This window comes from Tetrao urogallus (assembly GCF_951394365.1).
Source record: "Tetrao urogallus genome assembly, chromosome: Z".
NCBI lineage: Eukaryota > Metazoa > Chordata > Aves > Galliformes > Phasianidae > Tetrao > Tetrao urogallus.
In genome coordinates, this window is record NC_136816.1 from 43,008,674 (window position 1) to 43,025,468 (window position 16,795).

General features: G+C 40.9%; 1 protein-coding gene across 1 annotated transcript in view; it reads right to left on the bottom strand.

Annotated features, from left to right (window-relative positions):
* The window catches only part of CCDC171 (coiled-coil domain containing 171), a gene marked incomplete at both ends in the record, with an annotated part of 260,866 nt that overhangs the window by 49,323 nt on the left and 194,748 nt on the right, over nt 1-16,795 (bottom strand).

Genomic DNA, 16,795 nt, shown 5'->3' on the forward strand with positions numbered 1-16,795 from the left:
ACCCAACAGTGGAATTGAGCACAGCAAGGTCTGGGTGGTGTGTTTCTGCAATAGAAACAGCAACATGAAAGCCAAGACACGTCTCAGACTGCCACACACAAGTGTCGTAACACAAAATAAAAGGTGTCTCTATCAGCTCATCTGCATGAATCAGCTAATGGTGGTGAGTATGTTGAAAAACAGTGTTTTGTAGCTGAGAATTTGTTCTACCAAATAATGTTATTGTGCCTTTTGTAGTCGTTGTAGTTTCCATGGAAATGAATAGGAGGCATTACTTTCAGAGAGAGCCTCATATAATGTTTAATGAAAAGAAACTGGATTATATTTTTGTTAGTTTAAGTTTTTTCTTCCACTGTTTATTAGCAATGCATAAATGCTTAAATGGCAGGATCACCTTTCCAGGTCAGGAATTCACATAGTCCCTCTATGCATATAAATATTACTTCAGCCTTCAAACTCCAGCACATCCTAATTCATGCTACAAATAGTGTTTGTTTCCTTTCTGCAGGCATTCTATTTTTGACTGTGATGCCCAAGTTTACATTTTAGAAACAGCAAGCTTCATCCTCTACTTAGTGTAGGAAACGCCCCGTGAAGGCAAAAAGTAAGCTGAATTAAGAAAATAATCAGAGCTTTGTAATCAGTGGCCTCCGTTTTCTACTGTTCTAAGCTAGAAAGCAAGCTCAAAGCTGTGTTGTCAGCAGTAAGAAGTGGCCAGTGCAATGGGTCTCTGCCACAGAAGTGTGAATGACTGCACAATACTGCATTCATCCAAAGATCCCTGGTGTCTTATGGGTCATCTAGGCACATGCAGGTTGATATGCCTAGGAGCGATCAGCCTTCCACTGTGACATGTAGCCTGCATGCTGAGATGCTTTGTACCACTGGAACACTCAGTTTGAACAGAGGCTCGAGGTATCTTCTGAAGATTACCAGTTCCTATGACTCCTCATGTCTGCAGCCTCTTTTTTTTCTACTCTGGCATGTCATATAACACTCCACTTACTTATCTGGTAAATTGAGATGGTGCACCTCATTCTAGATGTAAATAAATACAATTTAACCAGGAAGCCATGTGAAATTCTAAAACTGCTTTCTTCTTTTCTGGCAGCAAAACTTCCTTATTTGCAGTTTCATGTTTCTGAACCATGTTTTCTCAGTGCAATATATGGGTACATCAATCTAGCCAGGTGACATGCAGTGCAAAGGATTGGTATTGACTTAGGGATTGACTTAGAGTACTCCTAGAGACAGCAACAGCATTCAGAACTTTCTATGTGTAAAGAATTTCCTATATTTTGTTGTTGTTGTTCTAGACTTGAGGTTTTTTTTTGCAAATAGGCATCAACTTATAAATAAAAGATATTTTCATCTCTCCTTCAATTTTTTGCAGGTCAGAGTGACCCACTGTCCCTAAAATCAAGCTATCCTTTGCAGTTGAATTCCCACTGACATGGGGAGAAGGAAGTGATTTTTCTTCCAGATGAAACTAGAGGAGAACAAACATCTGTGAAGAAGAGAGGATGGTGGCATGGAACCACAGTGAACCGTCTGAGAGCAAAGTGTTCAACATGCTCACTAGTAAGTGTCAGCTTGATTTGAATCACTTGCTTAAGTGCAGCCTAGCTGAAGCCAAAAGAACATACCTTTCTTCGATGAAATGGAATCCCAATGCATAAATAAAAGATTTCACCTGGGAAGAGTGATTTATTATCTCCATCCCAAGAAACATGCCTATGATTTACCACAGCTCCTTACTCTAAAGCAAAAGCAAAGAACAGTCCCTCCCCCAGCAAAATAACCTCAAATCAGTGACCACCATCACTACTTCCATTAGCTGGCAGAGAAGTCTGAGACACTTCTATACCAGTAATTTAGCTGAAGTCAACAAAGTCATATGGATGAGAGAACAGACTAAGCAAGAGACAAACGGGGTTTCTGGTTCCAAACATCATGTGGAATTCACTGATATTCATTAGAAAGAAGAAAAAAACTATATCATAGTGGGCTTCTGTCCAATCTAAAAAACTGATCCCATATCCCACTGAAGGAGCCAGCTAATTTATTCCTCACCATATGGATGTTGTAAAGCTGTGGAGATCAAAACCTTCCCTGACAGAACCTTGGATCCACCAAAGAAAACATTTCTGTTCCCTCTGAGCAGCCATGTCGGGATTTATGAAGAGCCTGATCCATGTTGGGACAATGCTTTGGACGGCTTAGTCAATTCTAAAGAACATTCACACAGCAGACACAATCAATAAAGCTTATAATTTATTTACTTCATTCCTGAGTGTATGAGTTTTGATTTAAGGAGCTGACATGGGATGTCAAAGAGAAGACGGACTTTCAGATGTGAATGGCAAGATTTAAATACTGTCCAGCTCTTAGGTAGATTCTCCAGAACCTCTTGCTCCAGAACAAGACACTATTCATAAAGACTCTCAGCAGATCACTACACTACATCTGTTGCTAGCTGTTGCCATAAATTGCATACACCAAATTCAAAACCACTGGACTGTGATGACTCGCTCTCTCTGACTCTGCTCACTCATAAAGCCTGACTTCTGCAACTTGTGGGAGATACAAGCAGGATAAAACATACAGTCTCTAATTATATCTTCCTTCCTAATACAGCTTGAAGTTGGGAAAAGAAAGGTAAGGAATGTAGGGAGAACAAAAGTCAGGAAAAACTGAGTGCACAAGTCCCTGTTTTTGCCTGAGCACCCTCTCTTTGTTCCATCCAGAAAATTTCAGGGAAGATGCAAAGAAAATGGCTGTCAAGGACTAAATAATTCTCTTGTGGAGACAAGTTCACTTAATTCCCCACTAACGTTTTCTTTCTTTCCATTATGAAGTAAATTATTTGTGGTTCCTGCAGAGTCGCTTGAAATGCAGAGTACTTGTTGAGACAATAGAATAATTTCAGATGAAACAGATTCTTACTGGGGAAACTTTTTTCAGTTTACTCAAGCTTTAAGCTGAAAATAAGAAGCTACTTCTGATCTGCTTATGCCTTTTTTCTGTCCAGTTCTCAGCAAAGTGTCAGCCAGATATAGCACAAAATGTTCACCAGCAGGGACAACTATAAAAGCATGACCAGCCTTGAAAATTGTCACATGGCAGTGAGTTGTTGAAGACAGTGCCTGAAAAGATCATTGAGTGACCTATCCCTTCTTCTCTTCTTCCAGTGTTTTATGGTCTCTAACAAAGGTGAAAATATGATGTGAGCGTCACATGCCTATACATTTTTATTTACAAGATGTAAACTATTGCCTAAATCTCTAGTCCCATTTACATCATGAACATAAATAAACATCAATCCAGGGAGATAAAGAAATGTGAGCTTTTGCAAGTGCTGTAATTGTACCAGTTCTGTCTTAATTTAATTTCTGGGGATTTCTTTCTAATGGGAGATCACAGAGCCATAATGTAACAGGAATGGAAACCTCCCTGGAGGTGGAAACCAGCAATAGAGTAGGAGGTACTGGCACAGAGTGTTTCCTTCAGCCTAGTGGCTACATCCTCTTAGACCAGAGCACACAGCTGACACTTAGCAGGAGAGAGCCTGCACGCGGGCAACTACAGTGGGAAGACAAGGAGTGAAGAGTAAATCAGTCTTCGTTGCCTCCATATTTTTTTTTTATCAGAGCAAAAGCACAGCAAGGATGTGAACCTTAGCCTTCTCTGGGTTGTTTTCTAAGTTTCCTCAGAAACAATCTCAGCAGGTTTTGCAGTGTTCAGAGAGTACCCATCCCCGCACTCAGGACTCCTGTCACTCCTTCTGCTGCACAGTGAAGTCCACTACTGGTAGACACAAAGGCACTAGAGAATCTGCAGTTTATTATGAGACTTCATTGGCCCTCTGAATATAAGCTTTGAAGTTGCTTCAGTAGTACTGCAGAGAAATTATCCCTCCTCAGCTTAAACAAGGTGGAATTTTCATCTTAATATTCTCAGAAAGTACAGTGCCCACTCCAAGAGCAGGGCAAGCACAGTAAAGTACGAAATAGGTATATCAAAAACGTAAGCAACTTTCTCTTTCAGGAATAAATATTAGCAGTAGCTAAAAGAAACTACAGAAAAACAGAGAGACCACCTATTTCCAGTATTCAGAAATACAAATGGCAGAACTAAGATACATAAAACTTATATCTGCCTCCTCATGTTCACAAAATTAAAGGTAACAGTTGCATATTTCTGCATGTCACAACTCAAGCACACATAATAAAACTCCCAACTCTCAGTCATCTTTATATACAACATGCTACTTGTTTTTGCCTGAGTGTGAAAAAGAAGGTTTTATTTGTCATTCAGAGAATGCTCTGGAAAAGAAACTTTGCGTTTCTACTTTTTCTCCTCTAAAACTATGAAACTATGTAACTATGTAACTATGTAACTATGAAAAATATGACTCTTTAGGCTAACATATCAGTTTACCACATGATAACCAACAGTCATTTCCATCTGTTCTTGCATTCGACAACTGGTATTTCTGAAGGAAGTAGAAAACTGTAATGAATTTCCAGTTTCTGGTACCAATATATAAGGAAAATGATTCGATCAGTCCATATCCTTGCGCTTGTTCTGTCTGTACGTATTATTGTTGGTTTTAACAACATATCTTGTACTTCATAAGTGCTCTAAGTAGAAAGAACATCGTTCTGTGCTTGAGTGAGATTTATTTCACTCTTGGCTAGAAGTCACTTGTTTATTTGGAGAGGTTTAAACTTCTGCTTACAGCATAGTGAGAGGGGAAAAGGCTCTCCTTTGTGCTCAGACTCCGAGTTTTTAAACCTTTAGTTTTTTTTATATTGAAAAGAAGGTCTGGAAGTCGATGTAGTCTGATGTACTAATATAATGCACGGCTACTTGCTTTTACTCATCATGTTGCCTGTCAACTTTATTATTGCTGGATTACTTCCCAAAAATCATAATAAGAAAAAACTTGTTCAGAAGATGTTTATCCAAATATCTATACCATTTTTTGAGGAACAAGTCCGTATTGAGCAGAGAGATCATTTGCAGCAATAATGTCTGGAAGAAAAGAAAATGAAAATTGTCAGTCAAAGTAAACAGATTCTATACTGCAACACCCAGGAGGCCATGCTACAGTATATAATCTATTCAGTTGCTCACACCTAGTCCTATTTTCAAAGTCATAAACTGGGGTGGATTTGTCAGAGTTTCAACAATATAATTGTTCAGCTGTAAATTTTCTTGCTGGCAAGTTCCAGAGTTTTCAGATAATCCCAGGCAGGGATTTAGGCTTGCAGTCACACACACAATAAATAGTTCACAGGTAGCATGTGGAGCTTGCAAACCATGCTACCACAGAAGTTTGCAGGGGATTGTGAGCTCCCTCAAGCACACAATGTAATTTGAATATATGATACATTGGTACTTTCACTGCAGTGAACAAAGAGAGTGACATTGTTGTGGATTGTGTATGATTAATGGTAGATGTGCAGTGTAAGTTTAGAAGTGAGTAAATCACTCAGGTTTTTTTTTTTTTTTTTTGCATCTTGAGCAATAAGATGCATTCCCACTTGAAGCCATGTGGAGAATGCTTGGCTCAGGCCTCATTTCAAAACAGTCAAGGGAAACACCAGTGTCTCTGTTAGCAGAAGGCATGGCCCGTAGCTTCATACTTTGGCTATTTTTTCCTGACTGCACAACTTATGTCCTGGCAGCAAGATCTCCTGAGGAGTTTTGTTTCATTTGAATGCTTATTTAGCTTCCATCTGAGCTATACAGCAAGGCTTGAAGTGTTTATAGAAAAAGCTACAAGGATAGCAGTCATACTGAAACCACTTCGCAGGTAAACATAATGAGAGCTGATGTACATAAACTAATGAAAAGGAAAGGAGAGAGAAGAGTATTTCCATTTCTCAGTGGATTAGTAAGCCAAAGACTATTTCCCTGGCTGAGCTGGAGTTCTCTCTCTCAAAGCACCATACGCAGAGACATTTACTCCCATCTCTCACATACTCTTCCCCTTCTGTTGTGTGAAGGGTAGCACAAATCCTGTCAACAGGACTCCTCTTCCGAAACTCACTGCAAATAACCTTCACCCCTCAACTCCTTAAAGAAAAAAAGAAAAGAAAAGAAAAAAAAAGGAGTATTGCAAGTATTTCAAAAGCTGTTCCCTTCCAAGTCCCAATAATTGTGTGAGAGCAGGAGAGCAACTCTTCCACAGTATTCAATCCACTGGAAGGGGCCTCGCTTATAGTGCAAATTCTGCAGATGCTGTGGTGGGATTGTCCTTTGCATCTCAAAGGGTTACCTGCTGCACCAGCTGGCCCCATTGTGCTGTAACACCTTACCCAGTCCTGGTAACTCTTTCATAACTCTTTCTCACCACTTCAGCTCCCTGGAGTTTAAAGAGACACAGCTGGCAGGAGCTCCTGGGACGTCTTGGTGAGCCCTTCTTTCTGAAATTCTTAACAGCGCAGTCCATCTCTGCTTTACTGAAAAAAAAAAAAAAAAAAAAAAAAAAGAATTAAAAAAAAATCCCAGTTATTTGAATAGATATCTGTACGGGATAGTATTCTCAAAAATATATGATGAGGCACTTAGCAGAATTTAGAAGAAAAACAAAAGAGACTAGGTAGCTCAGAGGGACAAAACAGACCCAAAGAAGGACAAAATAGCAAGCATTTTTCTCAGTGATCCAGAATTTCCAGAGTTTTGTGGTACAGTTCTTGCTGGTGACCTCAGTGGTGCATGGAGACACAGAAACACCAGCTACAGACATCCAGATCCTATGGTGATCTTACATTTTGCAGCTTCTCCCTTGATTAGGAGCAGTAAGGCAGTTTTCAAACTCCTCACAGATCACTGCAGTTCAAACTTCAAGATTTGGTGGGGAGACGTCCCTTCCAACCCCTATAATTCTGTGATTCTGTGAAAACATGGAATGTATTTAGGTCTTTTTCTGAAAAGTAATAAGCTTCTTCAAAGATAATTGGGAGTACAATTTTAGAGCATAAAAATGAGTGTCAGAGAAAGAAAAAGCTATAAGTATTTGCTGCCTCCTTTTTCTCTTCTGTTGAAAACACACAGAAAGAATTGCCTTGTCTTCCTTGAATACCCTGAAGAGCAAGAGGCTTACAGACAAAGGTATCTTAAATTCCTCTGTAACACAGTTCTCTGGCTGGTATCTGTAACTGTGTGCTCGCCTCAAGCTTTATCCAATAATTAATCAAATTGCCTTGGTCACACATACTTGGACTGTAAAATTCCTCTGCAAGAGACACTCACCCCATACGTGTCCTGACTCCATGCACTAATTTATTCATCAATTTGGCCTGACTAGAAGCAGAGCTATTGTTTTTCACCTGGGGTTTGATCCAGCACTCATTGATGTCAAAGGCAGTGCTCCTATTGACTTCCGTGGGACACAGGATCAAGGTTTTCGCCCACCAGCAACAGACAGCAAGTCATGCTGGTAGTGAGGGCAAGACTCCCAAATGCAATGTGGAGTGCAACAAATTTACCATTGAGTGCTAGGTTTCTGGAGACGCTCCTTGTTATCAAACTGTTCATCCTCAATGTATAGGTACTTATGCTGAGCAGCACTACCACAGTAGCTAAGCTCCCAAACACCTACTTCAGCCTCTGCCAAAGTCAGAGGCCATTTCCTAATTTTCTTTCTTTCTATCTTCCTTCTTTTCTCTTTTTCTCTCTTTTTATTTCTTTTTCTTTTATAGAATCATAGAATCATAGAGTGGATTGGGTTGAAAGGGACCTCAAGCATCATCAGATTCCACCCCCTGCCATAAGCAGGGTTGCCATCCACTACATCAAGTACTATATCAGGTTGTTCAGGGCCCCATCCAACCTGGCTTTGAACACCTCCAGACACGAGGCATCCACATCTCTGGGCAACAAGTTCCAGCACCTCACTACTCTCTCACTGAAAAATTTCCTCTGACATCAAATCTAAATATCTCCTCCTTTAGTTTAAAACCATTCCACCTTGTCTTATCTCTATCTACCCATTGTAAAAAGTTGATTTCTCTCCTGTTTACAGTCTGCTTATAAATATTGGAGGACTGCAATGAGGTCTCTCCACAACCATCTCTTTTCCAGGTTGAATGAGCCTAGCTCTCTCAGCCTTTCCTCATAGGAGAGGTACTCCAGCCCTCTGACTATCCTTGTAGCCCTCCCTTGAACCTGCTTCATAAACTCCACATCTTTCCTGGGTTGGACACCCAGACCTGGATGCAGTACTCCAGATGGGTCCTGATGAGGGCAGAGTAGAGGGAGACTAGCACCTTCCTCACCCTTCTGGCCACCTCTCTTTTGCTGGAGCCCAGGATACTGTTAAGTTTTTCATCTGCCAGGACCCCTAAGTCCTTCTCCACAGGGCTGCTCTCAAGGAACTCTTCTCCTATTTTGTACATATTTTTGGGATTGCCCCAACTCAAGTGCAACATCTTGCACTTAGTTTTATTGCAACTCATAAAGTTCATATAGGCCCACCTTTCAAGTTTATCAAGGTCCCTCTGAGCGGCATCCTCTCCTTCTGCCATATCTACTGCAGTACTTTGCCTGATTTCATCAGCAAACTTGTTGAGGATGCAATCTATCCCATCTATGTCATTGATAAAGATGTTAAATAGTACCAGACCCAAGATGGACCTCTGACAACAACTCTTGTTACTGGCCTGCACCTGGACATAGAGCCACTGACCAAGATTCTCTGGCTGTGACCTTTCAACCAATTCCTTGTCAGTCTTACAGAGTGGTCTTGGACTTGCCCTTACAGTGGGGGGGAATTTGCTCCACCAGCTCCCTCCAAGAGGTTCACGGATGGGAGGTTCAGGGATGTGAGAAATATGAGAATTCTGGCTGCCAGTGAAGACTGAGGGAAAGAACTCATTGAGTACCTCAGCCTTTTCCTTATCTGCTGTAAACAGTTCTCTTTTCTCATTTAGCAGAGAAGGTATGCTCTCTTTGGACTATTCTTTTTGATTTAGGTACCTACAAAAGCCCTTCTTGTTGCTTTTAATGTCCCTTGCCGAGTTCATTTCCATCTCTATCTTGGCTTTCCTAATCCTGTCTCTGCATGTGCAGACAGCATCCCTGTTTTCTTCCCAAGTTACCCATCCTTGTTTGACCTGAAGGTCCTTGCCAAGCCATGACAGTTTTCTGTTTCCTCTGTCTGCTTTTTTATTCTGACAAATTCTGATCTCTCTTTCTTTTATCTTCCCTTCTTCCTTCCATGCAATCATTATAGAATCACAGAATGATTTGGGTAGGAAGGGACCTTTAAGATCATCTTGTTCCAACCCCCCTGCTATAGGCAGGGATATCTCCCAATAGACCAGGTTGCTCAAAGCCTTGTCTAGCCTGGTCTTGGACACTACCAGGGAGGGGACATCCACAACCTGTTCCAGTGTCTCACTAACCTCACAGTAAAGAATTTATCTAATATCTAGTCTAAATCTTCTCTCTTCCAGTTTAAAGCCCATTTCCCCTCATCCTGTTGCTACATGTCCTTACAATAAGTCCCTTCCCAGCTTTTTGTAGGTCCCCTTCAGGTACTGGAAGGTCACTACAAGATCCCCCTGGACCCTTCTCCAGGCTATAGAGCCCTAACTCTCTCAGCCTCTCCTCATAGGAGAGGTGCTCAAGCTCTCTAATCATCTCTGCGGCCTTTCCTGGACCATTTCCAATAGCTTGATGTCCTTGTGCTGGTGGCTCCAGAACTGGATGCAGTGTTCCAGGTGGGGTCTCACAAGAGCAGAGTAAATGGGCAGAATCATTTTCCTTGACCCGATGGTCATGCTTCTCTTGATGCAACCCAGATACAGCTGGAATTCTGGGCTGCAAGCACACATTGCTGACTCATGTTAAGTCTTTTGTCAATCAACACCCCCAAATTCTTCTCATGGCTCTCCCATCCTTTCTTACATCCTCCTTCCTTCTTTTCTTCCCTTCTTTTTTTCCTTTCTTCCTCTCTTTTTAAATTGATCTTTTTCTCTTTTCTTCTTTACTACTGTTTTATTTTTTTCCTTCTCACTCTCCCTGCTGCCTGTGTCCTGAGTTTGTTCTTGGTTTTTCACCAAAATGCAAAACAGCAATTCAGAAAACATCCCAGTCTTTAAAAGGCATCCAGGCTAATCTGACTATAATGTAGTTGAAAAAATGTATTTACAAATTAAGACACAGGATTGAGATGCCTTCAGTCTGTCTCCCTTGTCTCTCTCCTTTCTCTCCAAAGTCTGCAGGTGATGATAGAGGGAGAGACAGTCTGGGAGTTAGGAAAGCGCTTTTCTTGGCACTACATACTGGTTCACCTTAATAAGATAAATTTTTATAGTAAACACTGAAGATTTACAACGACTGAAATGAGAGTAGACTTCATCCTTACATCTATGAGGATAGTATTTGCTCAATTAAGTTATTTTAAAGTTGGCTTTTCAACTTTGATTATTAGTCAAATAGCTTTTCTTTATCAGGACGTGACATGCTATTTCTTCCATGTCTTCACTGGGCTAACTATTACTGCAGTTTATTTCTGCTTTTCCCTATCTTTGCTATGCCCCAAATGTACTAAAATGTCCCATCTCCCACCATTTGGAGGTTAGAGGTGATTGGTTTATCTAGAGTTCACTTCAGTTATACTGGTGCACACGCGCTCAAACTGGCATGCTTGGGCCTCCAGGCTCCAGCTCTGAAAGCTGTTTCCATACCGAAAGAGGAGCAGAGGTAGGCTGTGACCCATCAGTAGGCTGACTATACTCTAAAATAATGGAGACTGTGATAAACTGTCACCAGAAGACAGTCTCAGTTCCCTGACTCTTAATGGTAGAATAACACAATAGGGTCAGACTAAAAAGGTTTCCTTATGAAAATTTTATCAGCAACTTTGGTAAATTGCTGTGGGAAAGGTGCTTTTCTCTCAGGCAGACCTGGAACCTGTTTTTACAAGGTACAGCTCGCATGCATTGCCTCACCCCCGCAAGATATTAAGGGCACTCAAATTGAATTAACACCAAATCAGGCCGGTGCACTTAACAATACAAATGCACTTAAGGGATGCCTCAGAATGATTTGTGACTAAAGAAAGCAAAGAAGAAATCAGCCTTCAAGACCACAGGGGTGGTGTTGTGTGTCATATACAGGAAAAGCTATAAGCACAACTTAGAATACCGGAAAACCATGAACTTCAAGGGCTCTCAGATACCTTAGACCCAGCCATAAAGTAGATGGTCTCTTTTGTGGTACACAGAAACAATTGATAAATAAATTACAGACAATTTTCGTAGTGGCACAGTCTCCATTACCTCTGACAGCAACATAACTGCTTTGCTAAAACGATAAGAGGTGAGTAATGGTGTATCAGGTAGCAGCAAGGAAATTCTCCTTTCTTCTTGCCTGTTCACTCCATGAGAGCAGTGACACAATGCAGAAGTGAATGAGATGGGATGTGGCAGCTGACAGGAAGTTCCATGTGAACTGCAGTTAACGTCGAAGCAGACAAACTACAATCCTAATAGGACAGTGGAAATAGTGGTGTTTTGCTGGAGTACCATGCTCAATCTTTTCAGGAAGCCATCTCTGCTTGACACCTTTTTCATCAAATTATTCATGTCTCTGGCCCTACAGGCCATATTCTCCCTTAAGTTAGGGCACGAGCTCACAATGTTTAGACTACAACCAAACATAAAGGAAGGTGAAAGACTCCAGATACATTTCTGAGGTCAGGATCTCTGTCTCACGAGTAACGTCACCCAGAACACAGCCAACAAAGAAAAGCCTTGGGCTGGAAAACATGTTTGCAAACAAAATATTCAGCCGCAACATGGCTGCAGAAGGGGAAGGAAGCATGTTAGGCAGCAGTTCAGCCTCCACACTACACCCATACTACACCTTTTGTCTTTCCACTCTTCTACCTAATAGGAATTCAACATAAAAAGCCATGACATGGCTGCTGAAATGGATGACCCACTAGATGTCCTTCTTAACAAATATTTTTATGAAATTTTAAAAAAAAGGACTGTGCAGCAGCTTCACATTAACTCAGACCCAGTTTCAGCTTGTACTCACCATATGCTTATTAACACCTCTTAGAATACTTATCAGATGTCTGCTACATTTTTTTAACACTCAAGAGATATTCCACTTAACATCTAAAAGAAAAGGATCAAAAAGAGATTTTCACTTGCATTTTTGTTCCTGGAGATAATTCCTTACTTGCTTTCTAAAATCAGGTCTTTGAATGATTTCTGGGGACAATCTTAGTTTAATGAAAAGGTCTGAAAGGTACACATAATAAATATCTGCATGAGTTAAAATTAATCAAGCAGATACAACATAAAAAGCATAAGGTACAAAACATAATTGTTAAAACTCACTGTATTCATATGTATGTCAGATTCCAATGATCTGTCTTTACTTCAGCTTCTTTATTCTCATTTGAGGCACATTTTATCTCAAATAAATCCCGTGACTGGAAGGTTACTAAATAATAAATAAAATAAATGATTAATAGGTGTTGCAATAAATAATCAAGTGTTTTAAAATCAAGTTTGTCAACAGGTTGCTAACAATTATTAAAAACCATGCATTACACCACCTCCTGACACTACCTTCCTATCACTTGTTTCTACACAACTTACACCACTTGTTTACCTCTAATAAACATTTCTTAACTCCATAAGCTAGCTAGAAATGAAACCACATAGAATGCAACAGGAACACCTTGTGATCAAGTTTGGAGGCAGTTGGACTAATTTCTCTAGGGGTACAAGAGATAAAAATCTGGAGTGTACATATGTAAAAGAATCACAGAACTGCTGAGGTTGACAGGAATCTCTTAGTCCATTTGGTCCAAATCCTCAAACAGAGACAAGCAGAACAGGTTGCCCATAACGATATCCAAACAGCTTTTGGAGCTCTCTGGAAAGGAAGTCTCCACAATCTCTGGGCAACCTGTGCCAGTGCATGGTCACCTGCAAAGTGTAGAAGTGTTTCCTGATGTTCAGGTGGAACCTGCTGTGCCCTAGTTAATGCCCATTCCTCCTGTCCTGGCTCTCGGCAGCACTGACAAGAGCCTGAGTCTGTCCTCTTTGCACCCTCCTTTCAGTTAGTTACAAACACTGATGAGATCCTCCTGAGATCCTGAGTCCTCCAGACTGAAGAGTCCCAGCTCTGTCAGCATTTCTTCATATGAGTGATGCTTCTTCCAGTCCGTTCTCTGTCTCTGTGGCCTTTCACTGGACACTGTCCAGTAGCTGCATCTGTCTGTTGTACTAAGAGCCCAGAAAAAGGACAGTGCACTCCAGGGATGGCCTCATCAGTGCTGAGCAGAGGGGAAGACATACAAAACGTAGCTCAAAGTACCATTCACCTTCTTTCCAGAAAGGACACATACGAATCCTGTGTTCAGTTTGTTGTCTGTCAGGACCTACAGGTCATTTTCTGTAAAGCTGACCAACACACAGATTTATCAAACATCCAACCCAAGCTATATACAATATCACACTTTAGATTAACTCAAATTAACTATGTTAAAGCATCTACCAAATTCAGAAAGTTCACAATTCAATCGAGGAAAAACTAATGAGAACATTCTTCTCAAACCCTCTGAAATATTCACTTAAATTAGAATTGCTGAAATTTATGACTAAACTCATTTTTTATTGTTATATTAAGTATTCAATGGGCCATTAGTATATGAGAATAGGTCCCAGCAACTTTTTCCTCCAGGACCAATTATAATAAACACAAATGAGGAAGAGGATGCTCCTGCTAAGAGTTAACAAAAGTCAGTAATACTGAAGTTAATAACTGCCAAACAAGGAGACAAAACGTTGTTTGGTTTGGAATCAGTCCTTTCACATATCCCCTGACATTTTAAATGAGTTCATTGTATTTTATGAGCATAAAAGCTTCCCTCTCCGTCAGTCAACCCCTTCTCTTGGTTTAATTCTAATACATGCTGTGAAGTTATATCCCTTGAAATCATTAGCTTGTCTGAAGATCCCCAGACACTCACTCCTCAGTTCTCTCTTACAGTCCCACTCGCTCTTCTTCACTCCCCTCTGAAGTTTTTACTCAGCTGTTTCAGCCCCCAGAAAATTATCAGTCACAACAGGAGAGTTTTCTCTCTCAAATTCATGCTCTGCATGAGAATACAGAATGAATATCCTGCATATGTGCTTATGTGTCCATGCATTTAACCTATACACTTCAGTGACTGTATCTGCCTACCATAGTATTTACAATTGGAGGTGAGATTTGCTGTTTTTATTATTGCTGCAAGTGCTCACTCCAGCCAAGAAAGGGGAACTACAGCTTCTCTCCCATCCCTGATCACAAATTTGGGCAAGAGTTTCATGTTACATTTATTGCATTACGTGTGCAGTTAGGTTTCACATTACATCCATAATGTGATCAACAACTGGGTAAACTTACATGTGCTGCTACAGTCTCATAAAGCCAACTAATATTAAAATATAAATATCTGTGTCACTGAAAATTCTTGTGGTTGCAATGGTCAGTGTCAGAGGTTCAACTGTGGCAGTAAGCGTGTCTGTCAAAAATTCTGTAGCAAGAGAAAAGATTCATTCAGCTTTCCATCATAACGTTTCTGATAGCATATGCCAGTCGGGAGCTGTGGATTATATTTAATTACCTAGTTCTCTTGTCATAAAATCATGTGATCTTTTGATTTGGAAAGGACCCTTTAAGGTCATGTAGTCCAGCTCCTCTGAAATGAACAGGGATATGTACAGCTAGATCAGGTTACTCAAAGCCTGGTTCAGACTGACCTTGAGTATCTCCAGGGATGAGGTACCTACTACCTCTCCAGGTAAACCATTTCAGTGCCTTTCCAAGAAAATTTTTTTCTCATATCCAGTCTAAATCTCCCATCTTTTAGTTTGAAGCCATTTCCTCTTGTCCTATCACAACAGGCTCTGCTATGGAGTCTCTCCTGCTTTTATATCTTCCCTTTAGATACTGAAAGGCTTCTATCAGGTTCACCCAGAGATCCCCTCTTCTTCAATCTGAAGAGCCCCAACTCTCTTACTCTGCCCTCTCAGGGGAGGTGTTCCATCCCTTAGATTGTTTTTGTGGCCCTCCTTCGGATGCACTCCAACAGATCCTTGTTTCTCCTGTCCTGTTCACATCTGGAAACAGTACTCGAGGTGCTGTCTCATCAGCACAGAGAAGAATATTCTCCTCTTTTCAGACCAGGGAAGAAAATTAAAGAATCATTCCCCTTGACCTGCTGACCACACTTCTTTTGACATAGCCCAGGATATGGTTGACTTTCTGGGCTCTGAGAGTACCTTGCTGGCTCATGTCCAGCTTGTCATCCTCAAGTATTTTTCAGCAGGGCTGTGCTCAATCCTTTCATCTCTCAGCTTGTATTAATGATGGAAGTTGCCACGGTCCAGGCTGGACCTTGGATGTGCTTTGTTAAACTTCATGAGATTCTTCTGAAGCCACTGCTTGAGCCTTTCCAGATCTCTCTGTATGGCATCCCATCATTCATGTGTGTCAACCACATTACACATCTTGGTGTCATCTGCAAACTTGCTGAGGATGCACTCAATCCCATTGGATATATCATTGACAAAGATGTTAAAGAGCACAGGTCCTAATACAGAACCCTGAGAGATACTGCTTGTCACTGATCTCCATTCAGACATTGATCAATTGACCAGTACTCTCTGAGTGTGACCTTGCAACCATTTCCTTGTCCATCAAAGAGACCATCCATCAAATCTACATTCTCCCAATTTTAAGAGAATGATGTTGTGGGGTGCCATGTCAAAGGCGTTAGTGAAGTCCAGATAGATGACATCAGTGGCTCTTCCCTTGCACAGTGATGCAGTTACATCATCATAGAAAGCCACTGAGTTGTAGGCAATGCAACAACTGAGTTTGTCAGGCAGGATTTGTTCTTGATGAAGCCATGCTGACTGTCTTTCTTCACCTCTCTGTCTCCCATGTGTGCCTTACCACTGTTTCCAGAAGGATCAGTTCCGTGATCTTCCCTGACACAGAGATAAAGCTGACAGGTCAGTAGTTCTCTGGGTTATCCCTTCTAATCCATCTTAAAAACAGGTGTTATACTGCCTTCTTTTCCAGGCACCAGAAACTTCACCTGATTGCCATGACTTTTAAAATATCATTGAAAGTGAATTGGTGTCTACATCAGCCAATTTCCTAAGGACTGCGGGAGGCATCTTATCAGGATGCATAGACTTACAGATGTTCAGGTTCCTCCGGTGGTTGCGAAGCTTTGGAGGAATCTTTGCTTCCAGACAGAGGGACTTTTTCCCCCAAGATCCCAGCTTCAAAACAATCTGCCCAAGGTGAGTGTGAAGATATTTTTTGTCACATGGAGATGGCATGTGTACATGAAACTATGAGAAAGATGCTATCTCCACTTCTATTTTGGAAAAGAAAACATTTGAATATTCTTCTCTTTTCAGACCAGAGAAGAAAATTAATGAATAAAACAGCCATGGGAAAATAAAAACAAAAACAAAGACACCAACTTTCATTGACAAGGCCATTGCTAAAGCTACATTTTTTGTCACCGTTCCTGTGAAATTTGTGGTTTCCAATAAAATATTAATAAGTGCTGACGCTTTGGGTCTTTTTCCATGTGGGTGGGTTGGTGGCGGCAGTGTTAACTAGCTGAATCCATTTCAGAGAAATCTTTTCCTGCTGTCGAGTCCCAGTTCACAATCGAGTCTGACAAAGAGCAGGAACCCTGCAACATCACCTGGCAAGGTGACCTGGAACACTGAAGTCTTCCTAAGAC